Source organism: Vespa mandarinia, chromosome 1, assembly GCF_050613455.1.
Source record: "Vespa mandarinia isolate Hongniang chromosome 1, ASM5061345v1, whole genome shotgun sequence".
Taxonomy (NCBI): Eukaryota; Metazoa; Arthropoda; class Insecta; order Hymenoptera; family Vespidae; genus Vespa; species Vespa mandarinia.
This window is the reverse complement of record NC_140810.1, coordinates 11,722,150-11,740,646: the sequence shown is the minus strand read 5'-3', so window position 1 is coordinate 11,740,646 and position 18,497 is coordinate 11,722,150. Positions and strand designations below refer to the sequence as shown.

The window sequence follows — 18,497 nt, the reverse complement described above, 5'->3', positions numbered from 1 at the left end:
AACGAATGAACGAACGAATACGAGCGAGAGAAGACCGCCGAGTGGAAGGGTAGTTTCAACACCGTAGTGAGGGATGACTGAGCGAGTCGGTTAAACGCGCGTCTTCTTTCATAAATTTCGAGGGGGCCCTAGGATAAAGGTTTAGAATAAATCGTTCGATCTGTTATCCAGTCTGACGTCGATAGATAGCGTTAAACGAAAGTGTCTATGAATAGTTTCTTCATAGAAACAGTCCTTCATTTTTGCGTACCTAAGGAAAAGAAATTTTATTCGAAAAATTATATGACAGAACTAAAGAATATTACTAGATAATCAAATAACATATAAACGACATCTTAATGGTATTAATTTTTAAATACTTAAAAAAAGTTTTTTTCGTAAGATTAGAATTATAGTTATTATATATGGAAAAAACAAGGTAAAATAAAGATATACGATATATTTTTATCGTAGCTATCGTGAAAAAGATATCCGATAGCAAGGCTGTAGCTTGCCTTACGTCATCCATTTGCACGTTATAAGGAAAGACACGCGCAAAACTTACTGCGTCGAAGGCAAATGCAATATGAAAGTAGAGGCGTAGAGAAAAAGAGAGCTTGAAATGCTCATAAATACGTCCTCGAAAATCGCACAAATCGCTCGTTCGAGGCCAATCTTCTTCGATGTTTTCCTACGAAAGATACGAGAGGGAACCCTTCTTCGTTTCGTGAAAAGATACTTCTATCCATAGAAGATATTTCTATCCATATACGCAACACACCGACGTACATATGTGTCCATGTGAGCACGTATAACGTCCAGTAATATAACACTTGCGATATAGAAAGAAAAAGAGAGAGATGAAGAGAGACAAGAAGAGGTAGGGAAAAATGAAAGGACGTAGCTCGAGGGGCAAGATGGCTAAAGGAGAGACCAAACCAGCCAGAAAGTCAGTCCAATTTCTCAAACCTGTCCAATCCGCGTCGTATGCAAAATCAATCACGTTCTAACCTTACCATCTTTCCCCTCGTTGGCCATCGTTGCTACAGCAGAGAGTGGTCTTGCGATTTTCGGATTTGTAGACGACTGACTATTTGACATTTGGAGTACGAAAATGTTAAAAAAAAGCAAGTATCACTTTTCCCGTTCCTTTGAACATTCTAATTTCCATAAGTCGATCGAATTCATTCTCGTTAATCGGCTCTCGATGAGTTTCCTATAAGGGTGATCTTTAAGGCCGACTATGATACGCCTCGAAAAAAGTAATTTGTCCTTTGGGACACGAACTTCAAAGTATTCACGATACATTTGTCCCACGAGCAGGCTTACTGTACCACTCTGCGTTCTACTTGTGTCCTTTTCTACTTTCCGTGCTCGCTGATCAGACTTGCTGATTTTTCCCGTCGGAACGTCAGACGTAACGTTGTCCACCGTTTGCTTCATGTGTCCACGGTTCTCGTCTGTCAGGATGCACGACGTAGAAAAGGTGAAGAGGGTTTTGGCCAGAAGGGGTGCGAAAAGTTTAGCATACGCATTTTGTACATTGAAATCCCGACACGCTCTTCCAACTTTAAATTGAAACCCGTCCGCCGCCACCGTCGCCTCCGTCGTCATCGATAGCTCGATGTTCTTGTTGTTGTCGTGATCGTATCATTTCAAATAGCTTCACTGAAATTAGTTTCTAGACGTAACAAGATGGAGTCCACTGAGGGAAAACAAGAAAAATGAGAAAGTCCCTTTGATACTCTTTCCTAAACGAAAATCAGTTTAGCGGAGAGACTACGTTTCGAATAATACTAATTACGATATACTCCTCTTTATTTTTTCTTTTTCCCTTTTTTCTGACATCTTCTTCTTTCAGATTTCCATCTCTCTCACTCTTGCCTTCCTTCCATCGTGCGCGAATCACTTCTCTTTTAGACTTCGAATTGTAATTAACATTTGGTTCTCCCATTAGTGTAATTAAAGTGCCATTCCATAATCTAGGAGGTAGGCGAAAGAGAAGAGGGGCACCTTATCTTTCAGACTTCAGCCTCGGCTTGCGGGGGTCGTTTCAAACCCCGCCGGGCGTCTCCAGCCCCTTTTCGGTAGAACGACCGTCGGTGGGTGCTTGTATTCCTTCCTTCGGTGATAACTCCTTTCTGGAAAAGGACTTTCCGCATCGCGAAAGAGGAAAGGAGAAGAAGAAGGAGATAAAAAGAGAAAACGAGGAAGGAATAGGGAAAGAAAAAAAAAGAACGAGCAGACGATTAAAACGTTTAGAAATCCGATATCGAGTCTTATTTCCTTCGAATAAATCTTATGTATAAATACCTACGTAGTTAGAGCTTATAAAAAAAATCTTCATGATTTTTTTCCCTATTCTAGAAGGAGACAAAAAAGCTCTTGTTCTAGGGATAAATACATGACGTGTACTATACTGTATATTATATATAAAATGAAGGAATCTTTGAAGGCAAACGATAAAGATAAAGGTCGTATGAGGCTTCGAGAGTAGAAAGAAAAAATGACAACGGGCTGCTAGGGCGCTAAAATAAAGAAAAGCAAGGGCCAAGAGAGAAAAAGATAGATAGAAAGAAGTAAGCCCGTCGGTTGACATTTTCCGGTGGTTAAGTTAATAATGCGTACGGTACACAGAGCAGAGAGCAAGGAGGAGAGCGTCAACGAGGGTGAATCTGCAAAGTGCCATCATAAAGAGGCGCGGATGTGTTTATTCGGGAATTTGCCTTTTCTCTTCATCGTCCTCTTTTCTTTCTTCGCCTGGAAGCTGCTAGGAGGGAGTAGATAAGATGTTATCTTATTTTGGAGGACGATCTCGTTTCTCTCGCGTCTCGATTTATATCCTCTCGGTCGTGCTTTGAGGGACGAGGGAAAAAAGAGAAAAAGAAAAGATCAGAGAAGTATAGCTAGAAAAAATGTGTAAAAAGGGAAAAAATTGGGAAAAAGAGGAAAGATTGAGAAGTTACACAGATAATAGGGGTTGGATACAGAATCACGAAGCAATTATTTTTATTCCAGTCCGTGAAAGAGTTTTAAGATCGTCCACTCTCGGTCAGTGGACCAAGGAATAGTACGAAAGAGCTCGAAGGAAGAATGAGAAGAAGAAGCAAGCGGGAGCAGAGACGAGGGAAGAAGGATTAGCCTCGTCAAGTGGGAAAGTCCGTGACAAAGACGTTAAAGTGGTTTAAGGGGATGAGATATATCGTCCGAAATCTGGGGTGAAACGCTCACGTCTCCAGCCTCACGCTGTCCTGTGCCTCGACTGCGACACTAATGGCATTTTTATTATTTCTCTTCGGAGGCCAGTAGAGAAAGAGAAGTAATGGCTCGTCTCTATGGTTCATTGGACATGTGACAGGATCGACAGTTTCTCACCTATGCTTCTAGTTCGTGCTTCTACGTTGTTGGCTTTGGCGCGTGAAGATTTTCGGCCAAAACGCGATAAACATCCACCTTGAAAGAACGTCGAATATCAAGGAAAAATAAAACATTGAGTCCGATCAATCTGGACGACTGAAAACAACGTCGACCAATTTAACATTTTCCTCTCAATTTTTTTTTTTCTCGGAATAATCCGTTCGTAACTTTTCTAAGCATTAATAGTCATATAAACAATAGACGCCATCATATTGCAATGCAATAAAAGGTAGAATAGTTTGAAAGTAGATAAAATACGTAAAGATAGTTTCAAAAGGTAGCGTTAATAAATAAAGATGCACAAGGTGGATTAACGATAAAAGTCGACCTTTTAGAAACGTTTCGAAAATGTACGCTGGCGTAAGGTCACAAATCATAAGTAGCACGAGCTACAACGTAGCGTACGGTTATCCCACACCTCGCGCGTTCCTATGAAGCCCGTTGGGCTCCGTTAGGTTTTGATGAATGAGCCTCGCATAAAGCTGAAGTATGGTAAAAGCCGCCAACGTTGCCACCGTTGCCGCGACCACCACCATAATATTCTATCCCGGGAGCTTTTAGAATCGCTAATGACTAATGGCACCAAAGAAGCACCCTTCAATGGATGTTGCCCCACGGTTCATGGATTAGCGTTTCGCGTGATTCGAACCTACATAGTAGCTAACGTTCTCGACAGCTTTCTCCAAAGAACTAGACTCTGCATCCTAGAGTTCTCACGGCCGTCATGTTTCATTCTTGATCATCAAAAAACTTTCTAGGACACATTCGTATCTATTTTTCTTTTCTTTAAAAAACTTATTAATATGGCATGGAACATAGAAAAAATTTGATCTGCCTGCCTGCCTGCCTGTCTTCCTCCCTGCTGACGACGGGTTTTAGCTCACCATTGTTCACTATCCGAGTGATGACGAGAAGGATGATAGAGAGAAAAAGCGAGAGAAGAGGATGAGAGAAGCAATAGCAGCAAGAATCGCGTGGTCCAGAGAGATACTACGTACGAATCGTGGAAGCTGGGAGAAAGAGGGAGCCGAAAAGTAGTTTAATATACGGCAATCCCTTTGACTCGGAACTCGCAAACTCACGAACTGACTACCTCTCATTCGTGAATTCTCTCTCTATCTTTCTCTTTCAACAAGCATTTCTCTCTCATCATCGCATGGCTTCCGATGAAAATTCTCGTCTTTCACCGGCTGGCTGCCTTTGATGCCGGTCGCCATTCTAATTCCAGGAACCTACAGGAATCAGCTTCTCCTCTTTTCGCGTAAACCTCAGCAACGTATTTTGGCCTTGAGTACAAGAGATTTTGATTTTTCGCCAAGACGAAAGTAGCCGAAGCATTTTTCAAACGTTCGTTGATGTTAGAACTCATATCGATCTGTTGGACCTTCTTCGACATCAAAGCTAATCGAAATAAGAAGGATGCTAACGAAGGGAGGCTTAAGCAAAAAACGACACGTGTCTCATTTGGCAGATCACACGGCATTCGAAAGAAAATCTAAAGAACAAAGGATGAAGCTTTCTCACGGAGGCTGGCCGGTCTCTATTAATCCTTTGCTCGCCACAGCATTGTGGGGAAAGCCAGACTCTACGAGGGACTTTGTGTAATTGTCTGTCGCGTGATTATACCTGTTTCCCCTCTCTTCTCTTCTCGTTTACCACTCTCATTTCTCCATTCGTGTGATCAACCCATTCGAAAATTATTTTCAGCTTTCGTCTCTTATCTATCTTTTCAGAACTAATGTTTAATTACTTTGTCCCCTCGACTAGACTATAGACTAGACTATAGTCCCCATACTAGACTACGCTTGAAAATATTAATCAGCTTAACTTATAGATCAACACTAAAAAGAAAGAAACAAGGGCGTTGAGTAGTCAGAAAAAATATGTCTGGTAATAAGTAAATCTGTTTACCTCAGATAATAGTAGTAAATGAGCGATTCTACGCAGAACGAAGCGGTCCAATAAACGACGAATCGCCGAGATTGGAGAAGAAAACGTGGACCCTCCTTTCCTTCGTTTTTCCGTTTCTTCGTTCGCTTATCAGCCGCTACTATTTCTTACGATCGAATCCCTGGAGATTCCAGTGTGATCGGAAAAATAGACTTTCGCTGAGCTAGTCATTTATCCTTTTATCGAGTTTCTCCTTTTTATCTCACGATAGTCTATTGAGTAACCAAGCGAGTTTCTACATTTTCCTTGCGTAGATGCTTGCTTGTTTTATAAAATATAACTTTTGACAAAAAATATTCTGCGAAGAACAACAAAAAGACATTCTTTGACCTTACATTAGTTTCTCAATTACCACGAAGCGTCCTAGTGATCAAAACTTTCCTAACGAGGTTTACCACTAATCATTGTCAAGAAATCATTCACATGTTATTTGTTTATGTCTCTGGCCATGTTTTGCGCCCGTAATTTTTCAATCTTGTTCGATTCTCGGTTGCAATTTTCATACAACTTTTTTACCTCGATGATTATCCTCCCAAGCCGTTCCTTTTATGGACATAGTAAAATACTAAATAAACCCTATTCTCAAAAAGTTTATCTAATTAACAAAAACATAGCTTCTATTTCATTAAATTTAAAAATAATATTTTTCTTTTACAAAGACTGTAAAAATTGTAAAATTATAAAACTCAAAATGTGTTATTTAATTATCAACGACAAAACAATTATTCAATTAAATATACATATAAATAATTCGAATCTCTTTAGTCTTATTTCTTCATCTCTGAAGAATGTGTCCGTTTTCCGCATTTCTTGAGACAGTGCAGTGGTTTCCTCTTACCTTCTGCACTGTAATGATGATGTTAGCTGATTATCATTACGTCTTGCTAGCAACGTACGACACCGAGATTCTATGTGAGTTAAGTCAACACGGTTCCAAACCAACTGCCTCCTGAAAAAATCTCAAGGTAGTGTCGAAAATCGAAATCCCGGTTGAGAGGCCGAATTGCTAATCACTACACCACGAAGGCGGTCCAAAAATAATTCGAATATATGTTATAAAAAAGAAATATTTTTTGTTTTTTAGAAAATGAAATATTCCCATTTCAGAAACGTGTCTCTTAATGTTTACAAGTGTTTTGAGAAGTCAAAGGTTGAAGAACAACTAACCAGTAGAACACTTGAAGTAACTGTCGCAAAGTCGACGAAAAGAGAATGAGAGTGGTCGGGGTTTAAGTCCGTTTTCTCTTTACTCCGCAGTGGGGCGTAAACGGCGTAAAAGCGGTACCACCCCTTATCTACATATCAAAAAGGCAATCCAGAGAACTTGCTTATGTAAACGGCGTGGGAGGCCTCGTGTCCCAACCAACGATGAAAAGAATTTCGAAATCCGTGCGCTAATAAACCTGCTCTCTGGCACCATGGTCTCCGTCGTCATTGAGGGAAGCTCTGACGAGGTATTCGTGGGGTTAAGCTCTTTAAGCCACGGATTAAGCGAGGCGGCACGAGAATTTAAATTTCTCTCCTTTCCGCCACCAACAAACGTATGAATCAGCCAAATCGGCCAAATGATAGAGCTCCGTTGGCATCTGAACATAAGAAGAAGAATCCAAATTCATTGAGAAGTGTATATATAGAGAAAACCAGAATTCGTTTCAAATATATTCTCTTAATTTCTATAAGTTTGATGAATATCGATATAATAAAATAAAATAATTAAACCGTTCTTGGTATACCCGAAGATTCTCTCAATAACACAAATTCTCATAGCTCCTCATGTAAAATCTCCTTCTTCAAGGGGATTTTATTTCGGAAACCCACTCGCCTTTAATTCGAGCATTTGTCAGAGTACACATACGAACCATTATACGACCGGTTCTCATTAGCATTTAATACCGGGCGAAACTTCGATTTCACCGTGGTCAGAGACCACCACTTGTGCTGATTTCCACCAAATTCTACCTTACTTTATAAAGCTTCTCTGAAAGTGCCTCTCTTCTCTTTCGTTTCTCTTTCTCTCTCTACTCGACCGAAGTCGACATCGGGATACCAATTATTTCAATTCGAGTACCAAAAGTGCTCAAAAGGCTGGATTTAACAACGATCGAAACTCGTTATCCGCTTAATTGGAAGTCCGTTTACGTTTAGCCGATACTATCGTTGGAACTATGCAACCAATCGTAACACGAATGTAGTTTCGATCACCAGTAAAACGATGAAGCGAAACAAATGCTTAAAACGTCGATCAGTTAATGACTGATATTAGAATACATTGAAAATGATCTACGTTTAAAAAAAATCTATTTCATCGTTATCACATTTACGATTCTTTAGATAATACGAATAATTAGCGTATCGATATGAAAAAAGTTTTCCAATTTAGTTGAGTTAATAAAACAATTTTATGGGCTATATATAGTTTAATTAATTCTGCTGCTTCTACTAAACCGGCGGTTGCTCGTGAGCCACGAGGCTGATACGCGATTAATCCTGCACGGTCCCGATAAGGCGATACCATGAAACAAAGGGTGGTATAGGTGGTAAAGCAATATCTGCCGCTACGATGGAAACGAGCCAATTAAGTGGACCCTGCGAAATTGGTTTTTAATTGAACCGATGACATTAATAAGCTCGGCCTTTTGGATGCACGGTCACTAACATTTAATAATAAACTTTTAACTACAAAAAATGTATTGTGTCACGTTATGAAATGAAGATACTAAAATAGATGGCATTTAACATTGAATGTATGGAATAGTTTTCACAGTCTCGAGTACATTTTTGTGAAATATGTAAATTTATCTCATGACACGTTATGTGGAAACGATGGTCGACGTTATTCCTACGTACTCTGCTATTATTTGCCGAAGTAATAGTTACCTACGAGGTCGAAGCAACCATAGAACTTTATCCTAGTGCGTAAACGTACGTGATGTCATCGTAATTCTACTTAGTGAGAGCCGTTTCTACTGGACAATAGATCTCACAAATCTACCATCGTTTCGTCACACCCCAAAAGCTCGAAGAACATACAACCCCATTGCCCTTTCTCCCCATCTTTCAGACTACTGGCTAATGTCTTTTCTGTGTTACACTAGTCGTCATCCATCGACTGTGCAGCTGGAAACTCCAGCAAAGACATTATCCTATTTTGTGCACATTTGCCTTCTGACATGAAATACGAATAAGTTATGTCACTCTTTGTAAATGAAACTTCACTATAGGGAAAATTAATTTAGAAATGAAAAGTAAAAATATAACGAAATCATAATAAAACATACGAAAATATGAATGAATTTATCGATTAAAATGAAATCTTAAGACAGAGACATCACTCATTTGAAAATTTGTATTCAACTTATTTATAAGTATATATTAAGCCTAAGTAAGTATATATCTGGCCTAAGGTGCTACGTTGGATTACCTAGAAACGTAAGAACCGAGCAATTTGTTGGTATCAGGTGCATAAGGTGTCTCAAGTTGTAAGCCCCCTTTGGTTTCGGCCGGTGCCAGCAATTAACTCCATTACCACCCTGTAACGTCGCGAAGACGAGTTTCCTCGTGCACGGTACGCGCAACTCGTTAAGCCTGCGGGCTTTGGACTTTGGCCCTTTGGAGAGTGCCCAAAGGACCAAGACATAGAGAAAATCAAGTACCGAGTAAAGTAAAATAACCTTCGAAGATAGCTCACGGAACATAGATATTCCGAGAGCTCACGAAACATCGATATGCTTAGTCTTCGGTGAACGATGATAAGTAGCTTAAAGCTTAAACTTTAAAGAGCATAATGCATGTCCTATAGTTCAACAATATTACAAGCTTTCGAAAGAGAGACAATATATGTTCTAAAGTATCAAAAATGACACAATAATAATTTATAAAATCAATATTATCGAAGGAGAAGGAAGAGAGAATTATAGGGAGAGAGAGAGAGAGAGAGAGAGAGAGAAAGATTATAAGATATCAATAAATGTGAAGAATACAAGGAGTTAGGGTGAACAATTTGCAATGAAAAATATAAGGTAAAGGTCGACCGCTCGGTGTGTGGTGATACATTTCGCGGTAATATTGGCTACGTAGAAAGAGAAGCAGAACACCGGCCATCTCGCGATGATAAAGTATGAGCGTGGCTCCCCACGAATACCCGTGCCAACCATACTACATAGGCAAGTTCGTCGGTTCGATTCATATATTCATAGGGAAATGGCGAGGCGAAAAGAGAGGTTGGTTTTGGTTATAGTAGTGAGCAAGCTACTTGGAAGTGTATGCGCTACGATTGCCACCGGTCGCGACCTCGTGCATACATCACGAGCCAGAAAGTGATGGAACGTACCCCCGTGACATTCTGAATATCACCTACCGGCACCGGTGTAAGTATCAAGCTGACTGATCGTCAACTCTCCCATGACTTGCCGTGCGCCCAACTTCGACGATGACTACGACGACTTTCCAAACCGCCATCGTCGGCCCGCTTTCCTCGACTCCTCTCGAGTTTTCGGAGGGACTGAGTTGTGGGTAGTAATTTGTACAACTTCTCGCTGATATATGTTTACCATTAATAATCGAACAAGCAGCAGAACGACGCTCTTTACTTTGACGTCCTTAGCTAAGAATAAAGTAAAGACAGTAAATACAAAAATTTTTTAGAATGTCGTACATAATTTTGAGAGAGACCTCAAACATCGTAATAAAATATGCATGTGAAATTTTGATGAAACTCATCTCGGTCAGACGGTCATTTTCGAGACATTATACGCTGTAGCAGGGCATTAGTGTAACTATGATGGCATCGTAGAATGTGACACTCTCATGCGTACGGAATGAGGAAAGCGATAGAAGAGGGAAAGCTGGGAAACGATAGAGTGTTTACGAGGGTAGTACTCTTGGAAAGATATCTCGCTCGAGCCTTGATATCCAAGAGGATTATTTTCCACAAAATCATAAATCCTCCTACGTGTAGCTTCGATAATAGACCTTATCGATTTAATAAGAATTCTCTTTTAATGAAAGATCGTTTTCGGTATAAAAAGTTATGGAAGAAATTCGGACGAGTTTGACTATGAAGAAAAGGGCTTTATCAAACTAGAAGGAGAGCCCTGTTGAAAGAGTGGTCTTCAATGACCAGAAGAGACCACTGAAGTCAAGCTTCTTTCTTGAGACTCGCAAGTGACCATCGGAGAAAGGGTATTCGAGAGGATGCAAGAAAAGAGGTTACGCAATGATAGAGAGGAAGAAAGATGGGAAAGGAAGGGACAGATCGAGGCCTAAGCACGTTCTCACCCTTGGCGCTGGTCATGAGGACCCTCGGAGGGCCTAACGAGCGGCTTTGTCATCTCTGCTTCCTCGCGCTCTCCCTTTCTATAATGCTTTCTCTCTCTCTCTTTCTCTCTCTCTCTCTCTCTCTCTCTCTCTCTCTCTTAATGATGCCCCCAATACCATCAGAACACGTAAATAGGGCCAAGCTCTTCACGACACGAGCATACAGGATGAGGCAGCAACGAGTACACGGCCTCTTTCCGCCATTGCGCCCTCAATGCTATGCTTCGTATTCACGCATGTCGGTTTATATGGGGAACATTTTGAATACGTATTAGTAGATATTCCGAGATGGGGAAGAAGCTCTTGTATTATCATTACCGACGATTAAGGCGCGTGCGAACCACAGAGATTTTATTCATATTCGCCAAAATAATATTAATTGTTCGATTATGTTGTTTTTACGAATTCTAAAATTATGAATAATATTATTAAAAAATGCTAAAAAAGAAAAGATATATAAGTTTCCCAATTGACTCCACCTTCAAGATTCTAACAATTTTTTCCATGAATTCTCGTATCAACAAAGATTGTTATGCATGATAAAAGGATAAATCAGAAAACGAAGTATTTGCAATCGAAGTAGATCCTTTGCTTCTTTGAAAATGTTTTCTTATAACATTCGTTTCTATTATACCAATACTCGAAACTGGATTTATATAACAATACAATGTAAACATTTGTCTGTGATGTAAGAAACAAAGACTTGATAAAAATTTATTCGTTGATGCTCTCACTATTGATCATTGGCTAAAATTAATAAACAATGAACCACATCTGATGATTTACAAACACATAATTTCAATCGCATTTCATTTATTGAAATCACACTCATTTATATCTTATATTCCTACGACATAGATTTTAAAGCTTTCATATACCTTAACATATTGTCGCTCTTCATGTAGTTTCTAAACAAATTGCCCCTTGACGTTATCTCAATCCATCGAAATCTACGCTGTCACAATAACTTCCGCTACTATAGAAGAAAGAAATAATAAATATTTTCTTGTGAAGTTCAAAATAACAATCACGTAAGTTTGTTATCAAATGATATACTTAAAACGTATATATATACGTGCCCTTTCAAACCATAACAACAATTTTTCAGTGTATTTTATATGCCACGAATTTTCTAAATATTTTCTATCTTCCCTCGAAAACTATTGCAACGATCCTTTTGTTAAGAGAATTCGAAAGGACGTATAACACAGACGACAACCGGTAGAACGAAATTTTCACCCCATTTCGCAAGCATGTCACTTCCTGCACGAGTTGGTATCACTCTTTTGAAGAAAAGAGCCTGTAGAAATTTCCCATATATCTGGATGCTTGTATGTTACCACAATGGTGCGGCACTATGCATGGTCAGTCGACTGGCAATACTTTGCATGCAAACAAAAAGCGTTACGGCTCTTCGCTTGCTGATCGAAGGGACAGTAAATTTTGAAAACTGCCAACGCTAGTTCTCTATTCGTTTCCGACCTTTCCTCTTCTATTCCTTCACATATTTTCGCTAAACCGGCAACGTTTCTTTCTATTCGACTTTGAAATTCCTTAACGTAAATCGTAATCCTCGCGATCTCCCTCGAACTCCTGTCGCAATTAATTAAAAGGACGATTGAACTTATCCCAGCAATCATTAATCTATATAACAAGAAATTACAAGATCATATTGACGAACACGTTTCCTGAAAATCACAGTTTTTACTATGACGGCTACTACATAATTCGGTAGAAAGAAACTTGGGGAAAAAAAAATAAACGGATGTGAAATAAAATCAAAGTTCACCGTGACTGCTGTGAAAAGAGAAAAAAGAATGGTGGAGAATGGTATAAGAAAAAACAGAAGGATATAGAAGGAGGCGGAGGAAAACGGCTGCCTGGCTGTTCTCGCCGATCAAATTTCCAGAATGGCTCGAGCTCCATTAAACAGGTTCTACTTTTGCTCCTGCAGCGAGAGAAGCCGGCTAACCCGTCGCAAAATGCTCAACGAATGCCTTTTCCCCGGCTGGAACGTACTTCCCCTTCATTTTTTCTTTTTGTACTTCGGGAAGTCGATCGTCGATTCTTGATCCCGAGAATCCCTCGAGTTTCGCACGATTGAATTCGATCCTCTGTCTCCTATTACCCTTCTCTCTATCTCCTTTCGCGATGACACAAACTTCCTAGACGTAGAAATCGGAACGTCGTACTTTTACTGAACAGAACTGATGCAATTCTAAACGCGTTTTCTCTTCGTCCATGATTTCATTCGTAACATCACATGAAATCTCTCCTTTCATTCTTTCCTTGTTCATTAATCGAAATTAAATAGCTAGACTCGTTATTAAAATTTTCCATACGATATTATCGATTTTCTATATACTTTATCGGTCGTTATCATACGTATCCTACACCAAGAAGCTCGAGAAAGGAGGTAAGCAAAATAAAGGCCCTACATCTTTACCTTTGTAAAAGGCTCTGATAACCGGCAAGTATTCCGCTTTCACCCTCTACGAAAGTTTGCCTACTCGCATTACTTCGCGTTCCGCCATCGTCAGTCTCTTTCGTCTCCTCGGTATCGACAGCTCGTCTCTCTATTTTGCCTCCATATTTCCCCGGTCCAATATCCGCATTGTTTCGTCTAGTCTACGTCTTCGCACGTGTCTAAATTCCACTCTCTCTTTCTCTTTCTCTCTCTCTCTCTCTCTCTCTCTCTCTCTCTATCTATCTATCTATCTCTATCTCTATCTCTATTTCTATCTCTTTCGCACGTACAAACATATACACTAGCTATCTCTACAGCTTCCCTCGCGTGTTACTCGAGTTTGCGCCCGAAAGTCATCCACCCTTTCCTCTTCTATGCCGTCCATACTCTCTTCTATCTGCTACCAAACGACTCTTCGCCCAAGGATAAGGCTATCAAATGCACGTTGCGTCTTCAAGCTTTAAGACATTGTACATGATGATCTATAATATCGGTATCATGCATATAAATAGAATAATACATAAAAAACGCTCTTAAAATTTATTTGATAAAATAAACATTTTAATTAACCCATTGTATTATAATTTCTTTCCTTTTGTTTGTTTTTAGCCAACTTCGATTTGGTTTTTCTAATTTCGATATTTTAAACATATTATTTAAAAGCAATTTTTTAATAAAACTGTTTTCTTCCTCGATTTATTTTATCAACTGAATAAAGTATCACGTCAAAAGTGATTAAAAAGTTATAGAGAAAAATAATCTAGAAAGGTTAATATTAAAAATAATTTTACGTTAATATACCTTATTAACGAACACCTCTAATAAGAAGAGAATCGTTATTCTAAAATATCAATAAAATATTAGAATCGTTTTAACAGTATCCGAAAGTAGTAAAATTTCAATGATTCTCATGAACTCTTTCTTTTTTCTCGAATGCTATTCCGATCTTCTTCGAAAAGGAATTCTAACGGGTATCCAGAGATAGTACCAGCATCGAAGTCTCGTGCCACGTAAAGAGTTTATCGAAGAAGAAACCTGTTAAGGGGTAAAGGGTGGTTTGTGAGCACAGTAGAAAGGAAAGAGATGCTTGGGTAAAGGGGGGGTTTGGGTAAAGAAGCCTAACGGGACAATCTCATCTCGATCCCGTCGTATATCGTCCTACCCGAGGTCCTACATCTCCTACCTCGTCCTACGTCTCTCAAAGAGACCCCGTACACTTTCTACGAGGCTCTCCTTCTTCCTTTACGTTCTGGTACGTACATCGGGTTCTGCGACCCTCGACGTGGCAAATTGAGCACACTCACCCCTCTGAGAAAGCGCGTCGCGTTACGAACGATATATGTGAAGCATTCGACAGATAAACGGCGTTCTCCTTCCTTCCCTCTCTCTCTCTCTCTCTCTCTCTCTATATATATATATATATATATATATGTGTGTGTGTGTTTTCTCTTTTTTTATTACTAGATTTTTCTAACTCTTTTCTTATCTCTTGGAGCACATATTTTTTTATAGGGGAATATCAAAATTTAAATATAATTAACAAATATTGTTATTAAAAAACGTTACAACTTACTATTCAAGATAACGCAAAAAATGAGATATTAAAAATATATCATAAAAAGAGGAATATGACAATCTACTTAAAATTGCTCACTAACTTTCTATAGTAACTAAATTCATTTCCGAAATGGGTCTAATGATATTTTAAGATAAATACAACATTTAATAGAAACTTTCTTAGAAAAAGAAACTTGTACGAAGATTAGAAGTAACCAAAAGCAACAAATAATAGAAATATAGAGAAAATAGAACGGAACAGATTAATTTTTTCGTTCATTGAAAATCCTTTTCATCATTTTCATCGTTATTTTGAACTAAAAGGTAAAAAAGGAAGGAGAAACTCGTACAAAGTTTTACCGTATAGCAAAAAAAAACGGAAAAGAACAAGGGCGGTGAACGAGAGTCGGCGGTGTATTCTGCGAGAGCTTTTCATAAATACTGAACGACACTCAGAACGAATCCAGACACGGTAGTGTTGGCTACCACCTGAATCGTGCTCATCTTACGCCAGCGCGCGGTGGTTTTCACTCGAGGTCTAATAAAGGGTTAATTAATACGCTTTAAACCGTCGCTTTTGGAAAGGGTGCTAGAGATGGTGGAGTCCGGGGAGAGCCAGTGGCTCAACCCACAGAGAAAGAGAGAGAAAGAGAGAGAGTATGAGAAAGAGTTGTCGCTTTTGCACCGCACTGCCTGAAATCGAATCACAGGGTGTTATTGCGCGTAGCCCTCGCTCCACCCCTTTTTACCCTTACTCGCGTTTTCCGCGAATTTCACCATTCTTAACGAGTTTTACGTAGCCTTCTCCAACGTGTTAATATAAAGAGGTGTTGGTAGAAACGAAATTACACGACGATTTTCACAGTACATTTGAAATAAATAGAATTTATTAACAAAATTATCACATAGTAGAAATACCAAATTTTCGTATGTATTTAATCGTAAAATTTATGAAATGAGGTAGGATTCTCTTACGTGAGCAAAAAAGTTCGGAAAGCACGAAATAACGACAGCTCGCCTGAAAGATTGACGTATGTAATTACCAAAGGGCACGTAATTATCCTTGCACTCGTACGGTGTCGTATATAAATAATACTTTGCAGCAACGTAAAAAAGCATACACTAGAGAACATATCAAATCAGCAACGTTAGCAGGAAAATCCGTACAGTAGGACTACTAGACGAGCGTCACTGCAGTATGTAGCAACATCGTCTCTTCCTCGGTAAACCTAATTTATTTCATTCCGAGTAAGGGAGGTGTGAGCGAAACGAGAAAGCCCTTTTCAGGGTGGGCGCCAAACGGTGATGCCACCGGCGACTTGTGAACCACTTGTCGCTGTTACGGCCCCATAAATTCACGGTACCGCCAACGAAACGACGAAGCAAGCTCTCCTTTCTCTCTCTCTCTCTCTCTCTCTCTCTCTCTGTCTCTCTGTCTCTCTCTCCCTCTCTCTGCCTCTCTTTCTCTCTCTCTCTTTCTCTCTATCTCTCTCTCTCTTTCTCTGTCTCTCTCTCTCTCTTTGTCTCTCTCTTTCACTCATTCATTCTATCTCTCCTTACTAACATCCTCTCGCTCACTCGCATCTGTCTCTTATGGTCCCCAATGTTTGAATGCTTGCTTGCTTACGTCTAACCCTGGTTTCAACATCTACGCTCGACGAAACGCCTAATTGAAATCAGAGCTTTCGTTGTTCGGCTAACGCCAATGACATCCTTGTAGAAATGATTACCTTTCGTGAGATTGCCACGATTATTTTTATTCCCTGTTTTATTCTATAGATAACGGATTGAACTCAAAGGGATATCTAAATGGTTAAGGAAACTGACAAGAGTCACGGAGAGACATGAAACGCCGTAGGAAGAGGAAACATAAGCATCAAGGAGAAGAGAGTAAGAGAGAGAAATGGTAGGCTTCCTGCATCCGACGTCTCGTCGAGGTACGGAACATAACGAGATGAAGTCAGTGGTGTATGACGTCATGGTTGTGAGCGTCCTCTTCTCGTTGCGGTAGCTCGCTTCCTGGCGACTATTTCCGTGGAACGGCGGAGGCCGTCAACAAAGGACGACCAGCCAACCGACGAGGAAAGAGAAGACCCTTCCCACCGTATCTTTCAGTTAACCGTATCGCACAGGGCTCCTTCCTTCGTTCCTCGACCATTCGGCCGCTCTAGGCACTCGATGTCTCGAATGAAAAGTCGAAGAGCCACGCTGCGAGATGAATATTTACCATAGAGGTAGTTTATAACATAAAAGCAAAGGTATTCCCTCTCTCTCTTTCTATCTTTCTCTCCTTCTCTCTCTTTCTCTCTCCCTCCCTCTTTCTTTCTCTCTATCTATCTATCTCTTTTCGGTCAACAATGAGAGAACCAACTGAGAACTTTTCCTTTTACGTTAACGAATATTAATTAAACATGGGAAATAAAGTTATATTAAAACGGAAGGCTCGTCGATGTTCGTGTTATCCCTTTATACCTCCTTATCCTTAGGATAAAATGTAAACAAACCGATAACGTCGTGAGATCATTTCGTCTCGTCCCCGGAGGCTACTTTTCTGGTCACGACTCGGTGCTATCTTGAAGCGTTTCGTAAAATGCGTCAGGCTCAGACGGAGAGTGCAGAATGGAGGAAAGGAAGAGTAGTAGGATAGAAGGAACGAAGGGCCGAGGGTGTACGGCTGCTAGCCGTATATACGACGCCCCCATTGAACGTCGTACTTTGAAAACTTTGGACGTTAAGAGAAAGGGTAGCTGGCTGCCAAGGACGTATTGTAAAGGCTCCATCCGGGTGGTGGAAGTAACTGGCAGTGTTGCCCCCACCTTCCACCATCCTCCGCCAACACCAGCACTCACACTCACACCACCATCACCGTAGTAAGCGCACACGGTGGCGCTGCTGGGACTTCTCCTAGACATGACTTCGATTTAAGGAGTGCCACTATACTACGGGTTGGTAGAAGTGTTAGGATTTTGGATTCTATCAGGGAATGAAACGTTGGGAGAAAGAGAGAAGGCGAGCAATGAAATGCTTTCATCCTACGAAATCCGAAGATAGAGAAGAACGAGATTCACGCAGATGCGAGGAAACCATGTACGAATTTCTCAGGGAATCTATTTGCGTAGAACAAAAGATGAAAGTAAAAGGTATTTTTGGTATTCATTTGAGAATATTTTTAAATCGTCAACTTTAATATAAATGTTATTGATCCATTCTTATACACTTAAGTAAAAATATTTATTTTCTATCTTGTTAACATAAAGGGTAATAACAAGAAGGAAAAGAATCCTAAACGTAATAAGCCAATGAATTCTTTCCAATACTATTTCTTTCTTTCGTACCGTAAAACAAAAGACAGTGAGATTCAGAAGAACCCTTTGAAGAAAATTTTCGCCTTCATCCCTCAGTTTCTTTTCATAGAAAAGTTAAAACATCTTCACCTGCATTCTTTAAGAAAGATCTTTTACCGTTGAAGCTACGACTTGAAATCGATACAAGAGCAGCTCGAAGAATTCACGCGTGTATCTTTTAAGAAAAACAGCGTGTTTAATATTAAGCGTTTTGCGAAGCTTAAAGAATGTTTCCTTTGGTCGTTAAGAAAGAAAAGTTTTTGCATTATCCTTGGTAGTTACTCTCCGAGTATCACCAATGATAGACTCGACGTAACAATGGGCCATCAAAGATATCAAAAGGAAGTCATTTTCCATAGTTCCTAACGACTCTTCGTCCATTGCATCAATGTAAAGACAGCTTTTAGCTCGGTACCATTTGCCTATCTACCTTACGTACTGTTAGCGATGGTCGGGGTTGGTTGGAA

At 39.8% G+C, this 18,497-nt stretch overlaps 1 protein-coding gene across 5 annotated transcripts in view; it reads right to left on the bottom strand.

The window, feature by feature from the left end:
• Nucleotides 1-18,497, bottom strand: part of LOC118445754 (uncharacterized) — a 242,922-nt gene that overhangs the window by 103,423 nt on the left and 121,002 nt on the right. The window lies entirely within an intron of this gene.